The following is an 8,298-nucleotide window of genomic DNA, read 5'->3' as shown; positions in this document are numbered from 1 at the left end:
AAATATGTTCCTTAACTACCACCCCCAAACTTAAAATCTTCACTGTCCCTAGTGAAGGTAATAGAAAGGAACACAGGGTATACCTACTCAGAAGAATCATCATCATCTTCACCCTCAGAGGGTGGAGTGTCAGGAGGTGGATAAGCAGAATCCTCACCATAAACGGGCCACTGGATATCAGCTCCAAGGCCTCTAAATGCAGTCCCAAGTGCTTGGGTAAGCTCCTGCATAAACCAACTCTGTGACTCATACATCGCATCCATCCTCCTGGAAAGCCTCCTGTACTGGACATCAGCCAATCCTGAACCATCTCCTCCCTGGGCTCTCGAAGGACCTGCCTCTCCCTGAGCCTGACTGGGCCTAGCCATGGTAGCACCAGCTGCTGGAACACCTCCTGAAAGGTGATATCCCAAACCATATGACTCGGGCTCTCCACCCGTCCACTCCTGCATCGCATTCAATGTCGATGAATCAATAGGAGCGGCCGACATCTGCAGCTGCTCATAAGACGGGCACTGGCTTCACATGCCCTGTAAGCTTCGTGACAATAGAGGCATACGGGATAAAGTACTCCTATTTCCCCTCAAAACCTTCAAAATCCCTTGGTAGATGTACTCACCAAGGTCCACATAATATTCCTCATTCAGAATTCTCCATAACAACCTCGCCATCTCCACTGTAACCTCATGTGCATGCACAGAAGGAAGAATATTAGCACACATAAATGCATTCCAAGCACGAGCATACATGTTCATCACGACAGCAGAGAAATAACGATACTCATTGGTTCCCCTTTTGAACTTCCACACTGTGCCCGACTGACAGAGAGTAGCAATAATCAAGTCCATATTAAAGTCCTCAGGGGACTTTTCATTTCAATGCTCCTCTTATGGTTTCCTTTGTCGCTGTCCAATTACCCGGTGAATCGCCTCAGCCTGATAATCAACAATAAGCCCACGAACAACAGAAAACCCATTCTTGTCGGTCTTGGCGTTCGCATAGAACTCACGAACGATACTCATCGGAAATGCCTCAGATGACTCACAGAATGTAATCCATCCATTCTCAGCAATCATCGGTAATAAAGCACCATCCCTTCCTGATGGCAAAAACCCCCTCTCCCTCATAATAGGCTTAGTCAGAAGCTTGGTGTACTCTTCTTTAGCAGCCCCATCCAACAATCGGGGCCTCGCAGCAGTATTCCTCGAAGAATCAGCAGTCGGAATGGTGCTACTGCTCCCTATAGTTCATGATCTCTTTGGGGCCATGGAAACTGAGAATAAGAGTTGGAGAGTTTGTGTTTGCTGCGTAGGAGAGATTTTGTAGAGTTGAAAGTGTATGGGATGTGTATGTAGAGGTTGTATGTATATATATAGCAACATTAGGGGTTGAATTTGATTAGGAGTGGGGATTGTAGCTAATATTGGGGAAGAAATCGTGGGTTAATGGGGTAATGGGTGCTGTGGTTTTTATTTTTGGTTTTTTGGTGTTTTTTTTAGGCTAAAAATGATTTTTTTTTTCAATATTCAGGGGCGCAGGCGGTCTCCTGCCACCAGCAGGTGGGCGCCTGCTAGGCGCCCGCCTGATCCTAGCATGCGGGCGCTTGCAAGGCTTCTGGAAAAATATTTTTCTGCCAACATTTTTCTGATTTTTTTGGGATTTTAGATAAAGTACTAAATTCTAAGGTGTCCTATGGCCTCATATCTTGGGTTGCCTCCCAAGAAGCGCTTCTTTTACGTCATTAGCTTGACATAGAGTAATGCGCTCAAGTTGATAATAAAACGGCACTAACCACTTCACAGTTTGCCATATCTCCATAATAGTGCTTCAATCTCTGACCATTTACTTTGAATGCTTGGCTCGGATCGTTCTCAAAAATCTCCACCGCTCCATATGGAAACACAATTTTGACGATAAATGGTCTAGACCACCTTGATTTCAACTTTCGAGGAAAAAGTCAGAGACGAGAGTTGAATAGAAGAACTTGTTGCCCCAACACGAATGACTTAGCTAATAGCTTCCTGTCATGCCACCTTTTTACCTTTTCCTTGTACATTTTGTTGTTTTCGTACGCTTGAAGTCAAAATTCATCAAGTTCATTTAACTGAAGCATTCGCTTCTTCCCAGCTGCATCTAGATCAAGGTTTAACTTCTTCAATGCCCAATAAGCCTTATGCTCAAGCTCCGCAGGTAAATGATATTCCTTACCATAGACAAGTTGAAATGGGGACATCCCAAGTGGAGTCTTGTATGCTGTTCTATAAGCCCAAACAGCTTCATCGAGCTTCAAAGACCAATCTTTCCTTGACGGAAAAACGACTTTCTCTAGAATGTGCTTGATCCCTCTATTAGACACTTCAGCTTGACCATTAGTTTGCGGAGGATAGGCAGTAGCAATACGATAATTTACATTGTAGCGTTGCATCATATAAGTGAACTTACGATTGCAGAAATGCGACCCTTCATCACTTATGATAACTCGTGGCATTCCAAACCTTGTGAATATCTGCTTATGAAGAAAACTCAACACTACCTTTGCATCATTAATTGGTAGCGCCTTGACTTCTACCCATTTTTAGACATAATCGACTACTAGCAAGATGTACTGATTATTGCACGACAAGATAAATGGTCCCATGAAATCGATTCCCCAAATATCGAAGACTTCAACTTTAAGCATCACATTTAAAGGCATCTCATCCTTTCTAGTAAGATTCCCAACTTTTTGGCAACGATCACACCTTAAAATGAACTGATGTGCATCCTTAAACAACGTAGGACATAAAAAACCTGCTTGAAGAATACGAGCTGTTGTCTTTTCACTACCATAATGTCCACCATAAACTGTGGAATGACAGTCTCGTAATATCCCCTCCGTCTCACAGAATGTGATACATCTCCCGATGATCTGGTCAGCTCCTTGTCTAACAAATATGGTTCATCCCACCTGTACCACTTCACCTCATGCAGAAACTTCTTCTTTTGAGCCGCATTCATATTAGGAGGCATTATATTGCTAACAAGATAGTTCACAATATCTGCGAACCATGGCTCTTCCTCTTGAATTGTGAACAACTGCTCATCGGGAAAAGATTCTTTGATCAATGTCTTATCATGTGAAGTAGAATCGGGATTTTCCAATCTAGAGAGATGATCAGCTAATTGCTTTTCAGTACCTTTTTGATCCTTGATCTCTAACTCGAATTCCTGTAGCAAGAGAACCCAACAAATAAGTCTAGGCTTCGAATCCTTCTTTGAGACCAGATAGCGGATGGCAGCGTAATCAGTGAACATTGTCACCTTTGTCCCAAGTAGATAAGATCAAAATTTTTCGAAACCAAAAACTATAGCCAAGAGCTCCTTCTCAGTAGTGGTGTAGTTCAGTTGGGCTCCATTTAGCATCTTACTAGAATAATAGACCACATGAAAGATATTATTCTTTTGCTGCCCAAGAACTGCTCCCACTGCTTAATCACTTGCATCACACATCATCTCAAAAGGTTATCTCTAATCAGGTGCCGTAATAACTGGTGTGGTGATTAAACTCTTCTTGAGAGTCTCGAATGCTGCCAAACATTCATCATCAAATTTGAAAGGCACATCTTTCTTGAGCAAGTTGCACAATGGATTAGATATCTTAGAGAAGTCCTTGATGAAACACCGATAAAAACCCGCATGACCAAGAAAGCTACGGATTCCTTTCACAGAAATAGGCGGCGAAAGATTTTTAATGACGCCCACTTTGGCTTTATCCACCTCAAGACCTTTACTGGAGACCTTATGCCCAAGAATGATGCCCTGTTGCACCATGAAGTGACATTTTTCCCAATTGAGCACCAGATTGGTTTCCACACACCTTTTGAGCAGCAAACGGAGATTATTCAAGCATTCATCAACCGAATGTCCAAAGACGGAGAAGTCGTCCATGAACACTTCGACATTATTGCCAATCATATCAGAAAAATATAGCCATCATGCATCTCTGATAAGTGGCAGGTGCACCACATAAGCAAAAAGAAACTCTGCGAAAAGTAAACATGCCAAATGGACAAGTGAAAGTAGTCTTCTCTTGATCTTCAAGTGCAATGCAAATCTGATGGTATCCCGAATAGCCGTCCAGAAGACAATAATACTCATGACCAGCTAACTTGTCAAGTATCTGATCAATAAATGGAAGAGGGAAATGATCCTTCCTCGTGGCTTTATTCAACTTTCTGTAGTCCATACATACCCTCCATCCTGTGACTGTTCGAGTGGGGATGATCTCGTTCTTCTCATTTTCTACCACAGTCATACCTCCTTTCTTAGGTACACATTGCACGGGGCTCACCCAAGAACTGTCAGAAATAGGATATATGATTCCTGCATCTAGCCATTTTAGAATTTCTTTCTTCACCACTTCTTTCATGATAGGATTAAGCCTTCGCTATTGCTCAACAGTCGACTTACTACCTTCCTCTAGCAGAATTTTATTCATGCAGTATGAAGGGCTGATCCCTTTTATATCTGCTATAGTCCATCCGATGGACGATTTGAATTCTCTCAGAATCCTCAAGAGCTTGTCCTCATCACTACCTGAAAGGTCAGATGCAATAATAACAGGCAAAGTAGATGTATCACCTAAAAAAGCATACCTCAAGTGTTCATGCAGTGGTTTAAGCTCCAAAGTAGGTGCTTCCTCAATATATGGTTTGAGATTTCCCTCAGAATTCTTGAGATCAGTATTTCCCAGAGATTCAAATGGCATGTCTAGCTTTCATTTCCAAGGAGAAGCATTCGGATATTGTAACTGCTCATTGCCTTCATCATCTTCATTGTCAAAATCCCCCAATAAGGCTTTTTCTAAGGCATCAGACCTTAGCACATGATCAAGTTCTGAAGTAACTGCAGAATCGATCAAATCCACCTTGAAGCACTCCTCATCTTCTATAGGGAATTTCATCGCATTGAACATATTGAATGTCACATCTTGATCTTGCACCCTCATAGTGAGTTCACCTTTTTGCACATCTATCAAGGTGCGGCCTGTAGCCAAGAAAGGTCTTCCCAAGATTATGGGAATCTTCTTATCTTCCTCGAAATCCAGAATGACAAAATCTGCAGGAAAGATGAGCTTGTCCACCTTTACTAGCACGTCCTCCACGATGCCTCGTGGGTATGTAATTGAACGATCAGCCAATTGTAGAGACATGTAGGTGGGCTTCAGATCAGGAAAATTCAGCTTTTTAAAGATAGACAACGACATCAGATTGATGCTTGCTCCCAAATCGTAAAGGCACTTGTCAAATGACAACTTGCCAATGGTGCAAGGAATGGTGAAGCTACCTGGATCCTTAAGCTTTGGAGGTAACTTTTACTGCAGCACGACACTACACTCTTCCGTCAGAGCAACGGTATCAAGATCATCCAGTTTCACCTTCCTTGAAAGAATACCTTTCATGAATTTCGCATAACTAGGAATTTGCTCCAGAGCCTCAGCGAAAGGTATGTTGATGTGAAGTTTCTTGAAGACCTCCAGAAACTTACCAAATTGCTTGTCCAACTTTTGTTTTTGCAATCGGTTAGGAAAAGGTAGTGGAGGATAAAGCTGTTTCTCCCCTCTATTACCCTCAGGCAGAGTGTGTTCAACAGTAGTCTTCCTTGGTTCCCCCTCTTTCTCCTTTTGCTTTTCTTCTTCATCCTTAACTTAAACTTCTACCTCTTTTGCTTTTTCAGCATCAACAACTTTTCCAGACTTTAAGGTGACAGCTTTGACTTGCTCTTTAGCTTCCTTCCTTCCCGAAACTTCACTATCGCTGGGAAGTGTGCCAGGTTGACGATTGAGCAAGGCATTGGCTATTTGTCCAATTTGATTTTCCAAGGTCTTGATAGAAATAGCCTGACTTTTGCACAACAGCTTTAACTCCTCAAAATCAGCACTAGAAGGTGGAGCAACACCTCCTTGTTGAGGATATGATTGCCTTTGAGAAAATTGTTGAGGTTGCTAGAATCCAGGTGGATTAAACTGTTTACTTGCAGATTGCTGATATGGTTGCTGAACAACATTCTGATTATTGCTCCAGCTGAAATTGGGATGATTTTTGTTATTAGGATGATAAGTAGCGGGCACAGGCTGCTGCGGTCTCTGAAAATTGTTCACATACTGAACTGAATCATTAACAAGAGAACACTGATCCGAAGCATGAGAGCCTGCACAAAGCTCACAGACACTAGCTATTTGATTTACTCCATAGTCGGCTAAAATAATCGACCTTCATAGATAGCGCCTGAAGCTGCGCTGCAATAGCTGTAGCTGCATTAACTTCCAGAATACCTGCTACCTTCCCAGGAATCATCCTTTGAGTTGGATTTTGATACTCGTTTGTAGCCATAGTTTCAATGAGATTATAGGCCTCAGTATAGCTTTTGTCCCACAAGGCGCCTCTAGAAGCTGCATCGAGCATGGGCCGAGATTGGGCCCCCAAACCATTGTAGAAACTAGTGATCACCATCTAGTTAGGCATACCATGATGTGGACACTTTCTCAACATCTCCTTATAGCGCTCCCAAGCTTCACACATAGATTCTCCTTGTTGCTGCACAAACTGAGTAAGAACACTTCTCATAGCTGCAGTCTTGGCCATTGGATAGAACTTCACCAGAAATTTTTGCACAAGAACTTCCCAAGTAGTGATGGACCCAGCTGGTAAAGAATGTAACCAGTCCTTAGCTTTGTCCCTCAGAGAGAATGGGAAAAGCCTCAACTTGATAGCCTCATCAGTAACACCATTATATTTGAAAGTAGTACAGATCTGGACAAAATTCCTGATATGCATGTTGGGGTCTTCGGTCACAACACCTCCGAAAGAAACAGAATTCTGCACCATCTGAATAGTGCCCGGCTTGATTTCAAAAGTATTGGCCTGAATAGCCGGATGAATGATGTTTGACTGAATGCCATCAATTTTAGGTCGAGAAAAGTCCATAAGAGCTGGATCAGCTTGAACTACACGATCACCCATTATTTCAGGTTCTTTCTTTTCACTCTCTTTATCCGAATCTTCAAAAACTATCTTCTCCGGAAAGTCAAGAGTTGTATCTGTCTCCTAAGCTTTATCCAGATTTCTCTTGCGGGTGCAAGAACGTGTTTGCATAAACGCTCGCTAGAGTACCTGAAACACAACCGGAAGCAGTAAGTAACAAGTCTTAATCAATGAATCCTAATGACCACTGATGGCAAGTACATAAACTAAACAAATTAACACCGACTCCGGCAGCGGTGCCAAAAACTTGTTAGGCACAAAGCATGCGCTAAATAAATCACGCAAGTATACGTGTTCGCAAGTAATATAGAATGATTTCTAGTTCGTTCCCACAGAGACTCTGATTAATTATACTTAGTTAACACTTACTCACCAATGTATGATTATTCTTCAATGTTAAGATAATAACAGTTAAGGTTGATTAACTAATAATTACTACGAGAATTAAATACTTAAATTAACAATATTAAACACACATGAGATCATAACTTCATTACTACTTCATTCAATAGTTATTGTTATTACCCTTAGCATGTAATGGTGATGATATTAATCGAACAATACGAACCTGATAAACATCAACTTTCGTTATATGAATACCATTCTACCAAGTATCCACAATTAAGATAGAAGTTGAATAAGCATCAATTATGTTGAGACCCTATATGTCTATAGAATTTGACAACATAACGATTTAAGCGCAAGTTATTCATTATGATTACACAGGGCAAGTAAAACAGTTAGAGTTACCCACTAATCATGCATACAATATACGAACCTATGCTAGCATCGCAAGTTCTAAATCTCAAGATTCACTGTCGCTTCACAAGAGATTAACAGGCTATCTTACATGTTCACGACGCACATAAGACGAATAAGCACAACCTATGCTAGATATCATATAATCACCACATACCAAGGTATTAAACAAGTAACTAAAGAAATCCATAGTAAATCCGCTAGGATCCCATGATCACGATTAGCCCATAATATAACTCATCGTCACCATGGGTTCATATGAAAGCATGATAATAATATAACAATATAAACTAATAAAAATACTTAATAAATAATGAAGTGCGTCATAAGAGTATTAAGGTTCAAAGCATAAGGAAAATTGGCATCCATTGTTACAACGAATTAAAAGAATCATAAGATAAACGTATGCTTCCTCTTCTTCGTTGTTGCATGCTAAAACGGTCTTCTCAATCTTCTTGCCTTCGCTCTCGATAAAGAAAATGTCTTCCCATAAGGTTTATATAATAACCCACGAGAA

At 41.2% G+C, this 8,298-nt stretch overlaps 1 non-coding gene across 1 annotated transcript; it reads left to right on the top strand.

Moving 5' to 3' along the window:
- The first annotated feature begins 6,501 nt into the window (after positions 1 to 6,501).
- LOC141688652 (small nucleolar RNA R71) lies at positions 6,502 to 6,608 on the top strand. Its single transcript, XR_012562085.1, has one exon. It is a non-coding gene; the product is annotated as a small nucleolar RNA R71 (small nucleolar RNA).
- Positions 6,609 to 8,298: the final 1,690 nt, after the last annotated feature.

Source organism: Apium graveolens, chromosome 9, assembly GCF_009905375.1.
Source record: "Apium graveolens cultivar Ventura chromosome 9, ASM990537v1, whole genome shotgun sequence".
Taxonomy (NCBI): Eukaryota; Viridiplantae; Streptophyta; class Magnoliopsida; order Apiales; family Apiaceae; genus Apium; species Apium graveolens.
The sequence above is the reverse complement of the archived record's forward strand: the minus strand, read 5'-3'. Positions and strand labels throughout refer to the sequence as shown.